This window comes from Balearica regulorum, chromosome 1 (assembly GCF_011004875.1).
Source record: "Balearica regulorum gibbericeps isolate bBalReg1 chromosome 1, bBalReg1.pri, whole genome shotgun sequence".
Classification (NCBI taxonomy): domain Eukaryota; kingdom Metazoa; phylum Chordata; class Aves; order Gruiformes; family Gruidae; genus Balearica; species Balearica regulorum.
In genome coordinates this window covers 73,248,171-73,261,678 of record NC_046184.1, presented here as the reverse complement: position 1 = coordinate 73,261,678, position 13,508 = coordinate 73,248,171, and the positions used below count along the sequence as shown (strand labels likewise).

Sequence of the window (13,508 nt, the reverse complement as noted above, 5' to 3'; positions counted from 1 at the left end):
GTGAAAACAAGACGACATATAGACACACCATCTAAACCTACAAAACAGCATGTTAAGAAGGAAGTAAAAGGGGGTTTATATTTTAAAATGCCACACTCGTGCCTTGATTGGACCCAATTACGAAGAGGAGATAAAGATGATAAAGGAATGAATGCAGTAACTTCAAACAGGAGTGGAGTAGAGGAAATTAAGCCTCAAGTCTGGATCCCCTGAATCCCAGAGTTCTGTGGCACTTGAGTCTAGCAAGGACCACAGAAGTGCTCAGTAATGAAAAAGAGGAAAAAGATTTTAAGTGCCAGTGTCAATGGACACTTTCCAAATAAACAAGTCAAATCCCACATGTCAAAGAATCCACACGTAATATTCACATGCATTTACTTGCATTGTTTAAACCACACACCTGCTTTTACAAGACCAAGATGCTTCTTTCCCTCCAGAAACACAATTCTTTGGGTCAAAGCAGCCAGGGTATGCCTGATTTTGGAAGCTTTTTTCAGTGTAATTAACAGCTGACATTAAGCGCTGACATCTAAGTCAGCTCTTAATGTTGACTTTTTAATTAACTGTCACAAAGCTTACTTAGATAAGACAAATCTTTCTTCCTTAGTTTGTGTGTTCATGCACTGACAAGAAAAGGCACAGACCTTGAATTCTCCATAACACAGAGAGATCCTGCTGAAGCTGAGAGCAATGTGGAATGACACAGGCAGGACTGCAGTTAGCTAAGTGATCAAAGCATCTTTCACATTGCCCTACAGTTTCTCACAGGTTCTTCCTCATGCTCACAATAAAAATATGGATAAGAAAATCTTTGGTCATCTTTGGGAACAAAAAGGACTGACTTTTATCCAGGCCAAATCTTTTCCCATACTGACAGCTCAAACTTGATTTATTCATCACTCGACCATTGAACTCCAAAGCAAACCAAGGGCTAAAAAAATCTTTAGAGTAAGTACTTTTGGAATACATTTCCCCTCTTCTCTTTCTCTCTTCCCTTCCCTTAAAAATAGGTAGAAGAATGCTTGGAGAGATCACACATTATTTACATGTAGTATTATTTTATGGATTTTTTCAAGGTGTTAATTGAAAGTTTTAATGAATGTTAATCATCTGTCATTTTCATTGGCAATCTCCACTCTGCCATATGCTTAACTTTTACACCTGTACAGATTTTCCAACCAGTTCTTTTAAATTGTTTTACGTTTTCAGTGTAGTATTAGTATTAATATTTAGGAAACATGCCAGCTGCAACCAAGACTGCAATTGTCTGCAGTTTATTTACTACATATAATCCCTAGTCCTGATGAACTACGGTAATGCATCATCACTGTAGTAGCATTGGTTTTGAAACATTTGTATTAATCCAGTATTTAAAGGAGATGCTGGACTGACACCCATGAAGACCAAAGTACAAGAGGGCACGTATAGCCCTGCCTAACATCTAAATAAGCCTCCCAATATGTTGTCCCCATTTTTGTCCCTTGGTTTTCTCCCAACTCTCACTCTAGCTCACCAGGCAATCGATGCAAACTCCAGTGGTCATGTTTCAGTTCTGTTCTTTTTAAGTAATATCGAGATTTGTTTCTGAAGGGACTGGACTGAGGAAGCACAAGCATGCAAGTTATGAGTTCTATTTTTGACTTGACTGCAGATATTCTGTGTGAACCAAGTCACCCTCAGCACACATGGCAGACATTTAAAATGGAGATACCTACCAGGCTCCTCAGTTTTTACGCTTTTCAACAGGGCTCTCATCCCTTCTACTCAGTAAAGCAGGCTGATCTTCAAAGCAGGACTTTTTCTCTTGCATGTTTCAATCAATAGTAATGTAACACTAATATTTATCATCGAGATTTAGCATTAAAATAACACAGCGATGAATTAATGTAGCTCTAAACCCCTGTCTTTGCTTTTTCCTCTCGCTACAAAACAGTTGCAGCACTAAGACAAATTAGTAAGATCAGAGCAGTGCCACTGTTGCAAAACTGGCTAAAGTGAGAAAACGGTGAAAAGGAAGTTTAGGTTTTTAAAACTAGGGAACAAATAACAAGGCAGGCTACTGTACATCTTGTTAATTGGGCTGAGGATGAAACGCAACAGAGGTAAAGGAACAGCCTCGCAAGGACAGCGAGACCCAACGTGACTTCAAGCTTTACCAACAATCACCAGAAAAGGGGCGGAGGGAATTTTGGTGCTATTCCTAGGAGAAACTTGTATGCACACAGAAAATGTTACAGAAAAACACCAGAGAATACTATTTCTGAACAGACTCATATCAGAGACCTGAGTATTACAGCTAGGTAACAAAAGCCAAAATACAGACTATGCCTTGTCCACACTGGGAGGTAAAGAGTCCTGCTGGCTGAGCACGGCTGATTTCTGGGGCTGTCTAAAGGAAGGAGACAGGGAAGCAGGAGAGAAGGGTCTCTGCTCCCTGCCCTCCTGAAGACACAAGCAACAAAACAAAAGCCAGTGGAAAAGCCAGATTTAGAGCACTCATGAGGAATACTCCTTTCAAAGGCACAGGTCTTCAGAGTCTGTCAAAGCAGCTGAGCAATGCCCAGTATAGAAATTTGTGCAAATTTGCAATTCTCCTTCAATTAAGTTTTGGGGAAAATTATTCCTCTGATTATTGTACCTAAGCAGAAACAACAATCTGATGGTGTTATCTTCATTAAATGCACCTCATCATTCTCAGTATTCCTTCTCTCCCAACTCTACTGTATGGAGAACAGGGATATGAGAGACACAGTCTCACCTTTTTTCTTTGGATATTATACTCCCCATGAAACAGTGTAAGGTGAAAGACCTTCTGTGTGGGAGCAAAACACAACCTGAGGGTCTTTGTGGCCCACTTTAATCGTGTATTCCAGGAAGTTCCAGGCTTGCAAATACCCATGAACTTTTTCTATTGTCTTGGAATACCTGGTGCTTTCCTTAAAGCCTCAACGCTTGTGATCATATGAAAATCTCAGCTTCTTTTTTTAAAGTGCTGAATTTTACTGTTGTAAAATTAAAGACCCTGAACTATAAAGGCTGAGAACCAAGACTAATAAAAAGGAAATCAGAATCTATTACTTTTAAAACACCATGATGCAGGAGGGTTCTGACAGTAGACTTTTAAACACTGTGGATAGACAGAAATACTATGCAGATGATTTTGGACAAAGGGCAGAGAGAACACCAAAAGAACCAAGTGTAGAACACTATCAACTAACTGGAAAGTCTGGCTTTCCTCTGATGAACGGAGTCAGAAGTAAAACACCACAACTTTTCCATTTGTAAAATGGAATAACAATACAGTAGGCAACCCAGTGAAATCCTTTAAAATCTATCCATTCAAACCACTGCTTCTATAGTATAATTATTAATAAACGGTAACACAGTACCTGAGGAGTCTTGAACTGAAGCTTGGTATAGAGGTACTCTGTTAGGCCAGATACTATCATGGAGGCACAGAGATTAGTACAGGAAAAGAAAACTCTCCTTCTCTTAACATGCCTTGTGAGCCCAGTTAATGTACAATGCTCATTTTCTGTGTACCCTAGTTCCTATTTAAACAGCTGTTCATTGAAAAAAGACTGTTTAAAATCATTTAGAAAGATAAAGCTACCTATTGCAAATATTAAATAAAACTGCTAGGAATTTCCTAGAAATTTTGCTAAACAGTAGGAAGCAAGTTCTTTATTTTCAACATCATAAGCCTAATAGCACTAACAAAAACCATGCTCATTGCACTACTGCACATTTTACAATTTGAATTTAGATTGCTGAAAAGAAAAACAGACGGAGCAGAACTGCCGAAGGCTCTGGAGAACCAGGTGGTGTACACGCAGAGCTGGGGCCTGAACTAGGATGGACTAAAGGGCACCTTCTACTCACTTTCCAAAAGCAGCTTCCAGAGTATCAAAAGTGGAAATTAATTTGCATTTGTTCAAATGTATATGGTATTCATGAGAATAAAAGAAAATCTCAGAAGCTGGGCTTGTATCTAGCATATTCATTAATCTAAAAGGGGTATTTTGATATCTTGGGTTTTTTGAGCATTATGCTCCTGTTCCGTTGATTTGCAATGGGGAAAAAAACCATTCTCACAGGTCTCAGAGGCTGAAGTCAACTAGTGAGGTGGACCAACAACGTAACAGCCATAAGCATGCGGCAGAGACCCAGCTATTTATCTTTGATGCATAAATTAGTTTGGGTTTTATGCTGGAGCTTTCAGGGTACAACAGAGAAGTGCCAGGGCTGCAGCAAGAGCTGGGGCAGAGAGGGAACAGGAGAGCACAAGTAAGGCAAGCTCAAGATTCAAGGGAGATAATAAGAAAAAACTTCAGCACAAAGCTGAGGGGAAGCCTGGATCTCTGCCTCCTACCTGCTGTCTTTCTTTCCTGCCCCCTGTCCCATGTATGCAACAGTAACCCAAGCAACTAAGACAGAAAGGTAGCTTTACTCACTGGACATGAAGCCACCACGCGGCACATCCAATAATGTTTGCTCTCAAAGCCAATATTCCCTCTACAATGATACTCTTACTTTACATTACCACACTCTACACAGACTATTACTACACTGTACATTGAGAACTCCACTGCACTATATCTTATATGAAAGCAAAAAGAAATATTTTGCTTCTATGCATCAGACTTAAACATCATGAACTGTCAACTGCTATGGAAGCAAAAGGAAGAAGTAAATACATGCATTTATAAACAAATTCACAATTCTCAATTCACTTGTGAAAAATTCTCATGAAAAACTGGTCAGCTCTTTTGAACAGAAAGGCAATAAAATGTTTATATTTTAGACGTTAGTTTTGGACCAAAGGATAGCATGTTTACACTTCGCTTAGGCCACAGCAAAATCCTTCCTAACTCTCTATTGTATCTTCGGGGCATAAATGCAGGAATGCTGTCTAACGTGAAGAACTTGTGGAAAAAAGTAAATATAAATAATCCTTAGGATTTTGAACCCATTTTATACCGACTATTTGCCTCCTGACTGTACTTTGCCAAAACGTTATGCTATGTTAAGCCTATGATGGGAAAAAACATCTTAATCTTATGTGATAGCAAGAGGGGTTTTTTAAGTATTTTGATAAGCATTGGCTTTTCATCAAGTATTACAACATTTGCAAAAAAACTTGACATAGTAAGTCACTTGATATCCTTCATATATATTGCGTATATTCAGGCTCAAGGAACGACTGCTGCCCACCGTGAGCCGGGCTCCTGAGACACGGACATCACCACGCTAACAGCTTTTTGGTAACCTGTACAACCTTGTAGCACTTCCCTGAAGAAGGGAAGGGATGAAAGGCTGACATTCCCTATGACTTCCTGAAGATATATGGGGGCTGCTCCCCAAAGGAATTGGATCTGCAAAAGGTGCCACAAGATCCTGGATTTTGCCTGTCTGCTGTTTTCGTGCGCAGGGACTGGCAACTAGAAATATTTTTATGGTCCCCAAATTGGAAGATACTTCATAAAAATGATCCCTTAAGAGATTCTGCACAAGGAATCCTTATACCTCCGTGACTTTACTCCAATTTGGCCCCCCCAAAAAATCCCATTGTCTCGCGAGAGCAGTATTTCACCCAGGAACGTACTCTTATTGGCAGTGACAGGGTACTGAAGGAGTAAAACTAAGTAGACAGCTACCATAGAGGATTTCAAGGAGCACCATTTCTGCTCTTTCTGTGTAATAGATGGGGAAACTAAGGCAGAGGTGTGCTAAGGAACACGTCTGGGCCACTCTGTGGATCAGTGGCAAAGCCGAGATCAGACCAATCACCATGATGGAATGGCAGCCGAGGAAAAGAGAAAACAGAGGAGCTTCAACGCTTCAGATGACAGGAAGAGAATTAATTTTCTGATATGGTGTTTTGTTCACTCTTTCGTCTTGTCATGTACAGCAGAAATAATGTTCATAGGATTAGAGTAAACTCACAGCAAATGACTCTTGTGATTATTAAGCATCTCAGCTTCAATTTGATGTTTCAACACTTGCCAACCTTCCACATCAAAAATGATTTTTGTGTGTATTTGAAACAAAAAATTTACAAAATATCAGCCTGGAATTTAAAAGACTTCTTAAACATGTTAGAAAAGTAAATTTTAAGTGTCACCGAAGCTAGAAAGAGGAACAAGCTTGTCCGTTGCTCTTATGCAATAATTAATTTTCATCAGGGTCCTTATTATGCATTAGTTTTTACAGAGCAACAAAACACAACTGCATGCTATTGTTTAAACGCATTTGCTGCATATGCCAGAACAGTAAAGGCTGGAAATATGTGTAAAGGATAATACACAAAATGTAGCTAAATGTATTCTATATTATGGATCCATAATACAGAATGCAAATGATTCTGACTAAGCATTCACAGGAGACAGTCTTTAGGGTGCATGCTGTGAATGTATATTATGAATAATGCATAAAACTTAGCTAAATCTTAATGAGTCCATTGACATCCTATGGGGTCCACAGGAGCCTCAGATCCCAAAGCATGTCAGTGGTATATTACCTCTCCTCCCCCACTTCATTTTAAAAAATACTTTCTTAAAACAAAGGAAATTAAAACACAAAAGAAGAAAACCCTTAGCTCTGATTTAGCTCCCTTACAACTGCAAATGCAGAGACAGTCACAAAGTCTGACTTCCTTCACCCCACCGTGCCTGGCCGTTCTACGTTAAACCAAGGCACTGTATGGCATTTCTGTAGTGTTGCGTCAGGTGTGGGACAGCAGTTACTCCTCCTTCCCAAAGCAATATACTAAGGGGCTTCTGCACACACAGAAGCAAGAGGATAAGAGGTGACAAGCATCCCTACTATATTCTGTTTCCATTCTCCTTCCCTAATTCCCAGATTCTTTAAGGGCAATAATTAATGTATAAGGACACTGCAGAACATATGGGGAAAAAAACACGTATAGTTTACTAGTTAGTCAAAGCTACTCCAAAGGAGTAAGTTCACATGCTAAAGGACACTGGCAATGGGTGCAGTCATGAGGACAAAGAACTTGAACAGAGAGATGTGCCTGGTATTTAGAGCTTGTAAGTACAAAACCACAGTAAGAACAAAATTTCCACCTCCTGAGTGAAACCGTAAGGTTGTACCATTCTATCTGAGTGTACAAGTATACCATATTCACTAGGAAAAAAAAAGTCTTGGCATCGAATCCCAGCTCCACTTAGAAGTGTGAAGATAGTTTTTGTATGTCATGCGCTTGGAAATAAATTAGTAGATTTTTCCTATATACTATATGAAGAAAAATAACTGATTGGGTTCTTGGTTTTTTAGGGTTATAAGTCTTCAAAAACCGCACAAATGGTAATTAATTAATTCTTGCAACCCCCATGCGCAATGGTAAGTCTGTACGTCCTTAAACACAAGAAAACTGAGGAACAAAAGGTCGAGAGACTAACCCAGCACGCCAGAGCACTTCAGTGGCAGAGTGGGGCCACAGCTCGTGCTCTGCATGCTCTCCGCCGTGCACTCATCCACTGCACTTGGGATGGCGAATGCCAGTCTGCTTAAGGACTGCTTTTTTGCTCAACCAGAAGACTGCGGGCCAAAGCCGACGCAACCCTAAGTGTTCAGGGCCGAAACCAACCAAACGAATCCCACCAGACCTGGCCTGGCTCTGCCCTCTCAATTCCCACAGCACGTAAGCCTGTACTCACACGCAGCCCCAAGCTCAACCACCGTACCTCCAACGTAGGTGGCCTACTGACTGGCCAGCACGCCGAGGCAGACCTGCATCAGGGACTGGGCAGGACTCTTGTCCTCTTCCCACCCGACCCCACCACTGTGCCTCATTTGACCTCACGTGTGAAATACTGTGCCTACACACATTGGAGCTTGCAGACCAGGTGAGCACTTCTCACCCCATCCACGTTTCAGCACCTGAACTGCCAGACTAGAGCAACGGGGAACCCCGGGAACCCCTTATTTCCAGAGACCGAGCAAAGACAATGGCTTCCCCTGGGAGAGAAGAGGGCATGTGCTCGCAAGCTGGGCAGGAGGCAGGCTGCAAGGCAAGAGCTCCTTCATCCCTGAGGGCATCTGCGCGGGCAGGAGGAGGGGGACAGGTCTGGGACAAATTTGGTACAACCAAGTTTTGTACAAAAGAGCTGGGGAGGGGGAAGCAACTGCAAATGCAGAAAAGCAAGCATTTTTTAGGTTTTGTTAAAATCTTCCTTCTCCTCCCACATGTGCTTCCAATGGAAAATCAGTATCAGGGAGGAAGAAACTATCTGGGTGTTCAATAAGCATTTTTGATCTAAAAAAAAAATCTTTTTTAAAATCCAGCTTTTGTTTTCCTTGTTTCTACTTCTTACAACAACAAGAACAAAAAATCCAAACATGATTTTTTATATGTGAAAACATTCAACAAACAGATCCTTGAGGAAAGTAACTGATGAAAACAGTTCAACTGGATCTACAGCAGAATCTGGCATGAAACGTACACAGAGAGAGCAGGGACACACGCGTGCCGATCTTTGAGCGTAGTTGTCTGTGTATTTAGGCAATACACAATCTCATTTTATTCCATGACAATAATCTTTTCTTTTAATGACAGGTGAAATTTTTGTGCAGTTACAAAATATAACCTTTTTTTCTTCTTGATGTGTACATCTGCCTTGTATACAAAGACACATATATTTACACACACACACACACACACACATATATATATTCTAACGAAGAGCAAAGGCCAGGTATTCACAGGAACAATACTGTCAAACTATTTTACCTTTCCAACCCATTCTGCTACTGTTTATACTTACTGCTACAGATATCAGCAATTGTTCCCTTGCCTCCTCACCCCTCCCGGACACCATGAGAATAACAGAGAACGAAGTCTCTCGGTAGCACTTTCCTTCTCAGCAGGAAGCTCAAGCGTTTGTGATATCCATTTTGATACAAAACCTAAATTAGGCCTCTGGAAATAGGTAATGCATAAAAAGAAGCATTTTTGTGCCACAAGATTATTATTATAGGTTACTGTTAACCCTTGGGAGATGGAGGTGAGTCCTGCAGTTCCCCACTGGGTTGAATATTTGCTGAGAAATCACAGGCGCTACCTAAGCAGATATTTCAGGTGCGCTTCATGATAACGAGAACAATCCTGTTGACCCATCATATTCTGATAGCTAGTTTGAGTGCCAAAGCATCGCCAGTTAAACAAAAAGGATCAGCACAGCAAGCACATGCTGCAACCCTGTTGCGCTAAAAGAAGATTTAAAAGGGGCTGGATACAAGAACAACTGTGGAATCACTAACGCAGAAATCCAACAAAAAAAAATCAGTACTATATTTGGGAACTACCCGAAACACATTCTGCCTCTTAGCTCCCTAAAATTATTCCTTATGCAAAGTTTCCACTAGGTCACATATTAGTGAAAAGAAATACATTGTTCAAAAAGAAAAGAAAAAATCCAAGCCTTTAAACAATCTGTAGTTTTCAAGTTTCAAATCACTGCAAATGAAAGTATCAGGGCTGCAAATCTGTGTGACTTATCTGGCTTTGCAATGTGAATCACAAAGTTATGTATATCACAAATAAACTTTTTTCTTCAGAACCATCATCATCCCTGCAGTCAGAAGAACTGGTCCATAATTCAGATTCGGTGAACCACACTACCTTGCACTGAAGCTACACCACCTCCTGTTGTGATACAAGTTGGCCCAGCATTACTCATAGCTTGACTGACTTCCTTAGCAAAACGAGCCATACCGCAAATTCAATCTGTTATCTGCCCACACGATTTAATTCAAGTTCAGATTATCCTAAGCACTTCTTCCTTCAAACATGTAGACTTCAAAGGGCTATAAACTGTGATCTTAAATGCAAAAGCAACTGCACATCAGTAAGTTTTTCCTAAATTTAAATAAATATTTTAGTCAACTACGGTCGCAACTTGTTAAGCCTGAGGAAAATGGAGCCTTGCCATAACCTGGAAGACAAATTGGATCTCGGAGCCTCAGGCATCCCCCCATTCAAATGCCCGCGCGTTGTATACCTGCGGGAATTTAAAGGAGAAGCATTCCAACAACTCCGTGTACCAGCAAGGCAGACTGAGGTTCTCCTAATAAATTTTAAGCTTTATAGCTCCTTCCCTCAAGAAGCCACATACTTAGCAATCACTACACATCAAAGGGGAAGTCCCATGGAATAGGTTTTATTTTGCAGACCAGTCTGGCTATTGCACCGATGACCAGAGCACAAACCCTTGCACCCGTACGTGCACCACCGTTCCCGCAAACATCCTCCTATCGACAGTACAGTTCGCATGAGCTACAACTCACTACCAAGAATAAGGAGCCTTCCGTTTGGCCTAGAGATCTGCCTACAGCACGCAGAGGCACGGGAGAGAAAAGGCGGCAGAAGTCCTAGCTGCTACTTCTCCACTCTAGCCGTTAGGTTTGGCATGGCTTTTCCTAGACAGCCCTCTCTGTTTTAGCTGTTTTGACATCTGCGCATTGCATTTGCCCTGTTGTGCAAGCCTATTTCCTAAGAGATAAACAGAGCTCACCAAGCTCACAATGCCTGACACAGAGTTCAGATTCAAGCTTCCCTAGGTAGCCTAGACCCCATCCTTTTCACTTGCAAATCTAAAGGGAACTCTGCAAGATCCAAAGGGAAAAAGAAGGAAATCATCTTAATAAAGGAATGGGAACGAAAAATCTCCCTTACTCTCGCGTTTTGCTTTTTTTTTTTTTTTTTTTTTCCCAAAACAGCTACTTGAATCATCCCAGCTTATAGACAGCTCCACTTCTTCAGCAGTGGAAAAGCAATACAAGCGTTTTGTCATTTGATCCCCCCAAACATTTTGCAGTTTAATGTGAGCAGGCTCCTCACTGGGCTCTCAGACAAAAGTTTGCCCACATGCCTTTTAAAGTACATACCTGATTTTGCCTTTGTCTGCTAAGTTCCTTTTGCAGCTGCATTCCCACGAAAATGTTTCTATACCCGCTTTCCCCTGTCGTTTCTATAGTCTGCTCAGAGGCGGATTCATTGCTGGTTTTCGGCAGTTACATTTCTTCCTCAATTGATGCTTGTTTTTATTTATTCTGAAGTTTCCAATGTAAAACAAAGAGGAATACCACCTTTCTAAAATTACTACTATCCCACTGTCCTCCAATGTAACATTAACAAGAGGCAATATTCTCCAAAGCTATGAAGCATACACTGCCCTAAATTACATTGCAGTTGCTGCCCTGAGCTCGCACATTTTTGAATAGGAAGGCTCCCAGGGATCTCTCTCTCTGTTCTGACTGCATTTACTGCTTTAAAATATTTTTAACCCAGACACTGAAGTGCCAGCCTAGCAGCCCTTCATGCTAATCCTAGCCTGGGTGGCTGTTCTTAAGGGAAAGCATTTCAAAAATTGTAGCAGTGCATCAACTTTGACCCTTTTCACTTAAAACATGAGACTTCTTTTTTTAAGGGAAAAAAAATTAGATTCCAGAGGGAATCACTGAACTCTGACCTGCTTAAAATTAGTTTTGTTTTAGTGCCTGCGTGGTGACTCAACAGGCCAATTTTCCAGACACTTAAGACTTCTCTGCTCCTGAAGATTCCAGTTCAAGTCCTGGACTCGCTGCCTGGGGTCGGATCAGAACACTTTGTTCCATGGCTTCAAGCAGTGAATTCCCAGATCGCCGTACCCCTGCCAGATGCTGGCATGCTTGGTAGTAAGTAGGGCTGTAACCAAGCTAATTATGGGGGTTTTTTTAATCTGTGAAGAGTTTTGCTTGCAATACATATGTTAGACCGAAAGAATTTCCCTTCAAAATTCAGCAGTCAAGAAATGTTTATATGGCTCTGATAAACATTTCATGATAAGCTGGATTCTTTCGGGGGGGGGAGGGGGAAGATGTCTACTTTGGTCTTAACAGTGCACCAAATAATTCTCAAATAGGGTCTGGCTGAGTGTATCCGTCTCACTGGGAGTGACTGATTTTATTTTTTTTAATCTGTCACAGGCATTATGAACACTAAATGAGTCACCATAGACTCCTATGCTGCAAAAAATAGCATCACAACGCTTCATTTGCTCTTCAACAGGACTTCAAGTGTAGTGCCTGGTATCAAAAAGCCTTGTCAGATAACAAATTAAAAAATCCCAGGAAATGAAACCCCAACATGGTCTCGGACCAAATTATTTTCTGCAGAAGGTTAACGCTGCCCAGCAAAGCAAAGCTCATCTAGAAGCAGTAATTGTCCTCAACCTCAACAGTATTATTCTATTTAATCTTATCATTAATGCTATTGCATATATTTCATATCTTTCATCAAAGGATCTCAATTTAAAAAACAGCCTCAGAAATCTAAGAGCAGAGTACTATTACCTCCATTTATAGGTAGTGAGGAATTAAAGCAAAAAAGATGCTAAGAAACTTTGGCCACGAGGCAATAAAGAGCCAGACCCAGAAACAGAACCTACGTGCTGGTCCATATTAAATGGCATTTGTTACATTTCTATCCCTGTTTCACAGCGATTATGGAAAGAAAAGCTTTGCCAACATCTATAATCACTTATTTGACAGCTGCTAACCCAACGAACATGAAGGCAATTTATACACAATGCCCTAATCTTCCTGAATTTGATCATGTATGAACACAAGCACTAGCACTTGCTCCAACATAACTCCGAGTTTTTCTTACAAAGAATGTAGCTTTCTTCCTTTTGTCAGAAAGAAAATGAGCTACAAAAAGACAGAGTTTTAACACGCAGTCATCAATATGCTGTTCTTACAAATGCAAAAAATGTAAAACAGTAATAATACAAACAACGATGCACACTGTTCTGTGTCAACAAAATGATTCCGTCTTCTGCCCAGAAAGCCCTCCTTCAACCTATACAAGAAACCTCCCAATACAGACAGGCCTGGCCTCACACCCTAAGAGACACCGAAAGGAATTTCTGTGACAACAGAAAATGACACCGCTTTATGAGCATCCTCCACATATTCAATCTCAACATCTGGATGCCTCTGGGGATCACAATTGCCACAGGACCTTGAAAATATCCAGCTAGGTTAAAAGTTGCGAGCCTACTTTACTAGAAGCCAGCCTGTTGAGCCGTATTAAACAGTAGTGCCTAATATAAAGAAGTAACTAGTGCATGGTGGTCCATGGTAGATGGCTGACAGCGTGGTTTCTCCGGCTGAGAAAATCTCCCACAGAACCACCATCACCACCGTTGAGCCTTAACATGAGTACGCTATTACAAACTACCACCGTGCCTTCTCAGAGGAGAACTGTCACTGGATCGAAGCAATGTGAACTAACTAGGTTATTCATCACCTGCAAAAAAATCATGCTGCTCAGAGCTTTTTGGATACAATGGTGCAGGTGAAGAAGGCTTTCTTCACCGCCTACGCAGCCTGGGCTCAACTCTGCAGAACAAATTTGAGCCGCAGTCAGACTCGATGTCAGACTTTTGCCAGCTGAGCTCCCTCTCACTTCCTCAGTTTCAGGTCATCTGAATACCTTGACAACC

General features: G+C 41.1%; 1 protein-coding gene across 5 annotated transcripts in view; it reads right to left on the bottom strand.

The window, feature by feature from the left end:
- SOX5 (SRY-box transcription factor 5) overlaps positions 1–13,508 on the bottom strand; it is a 657,382-nt gene that overhangs the window by 631,332 nt on the left and 12,542 nt on the right. For 2 of the 5 annotated variants that reach the window (XM_075758103.1, XM_075758166.1), the window contains exon 1: positions 10,909–11,363. The exons of the other annotated variants lie outside the window; for them this stretch is intronic. The gene's annotated coding sequence lies outside the window, so the exon portion shown is untranslated. Of the gene's footprint in view, positions 1–10,908; positions 11,364–13,508 lie in introns of those variants that run through there. 5 annotated transcript variants of the gene reach the window in all.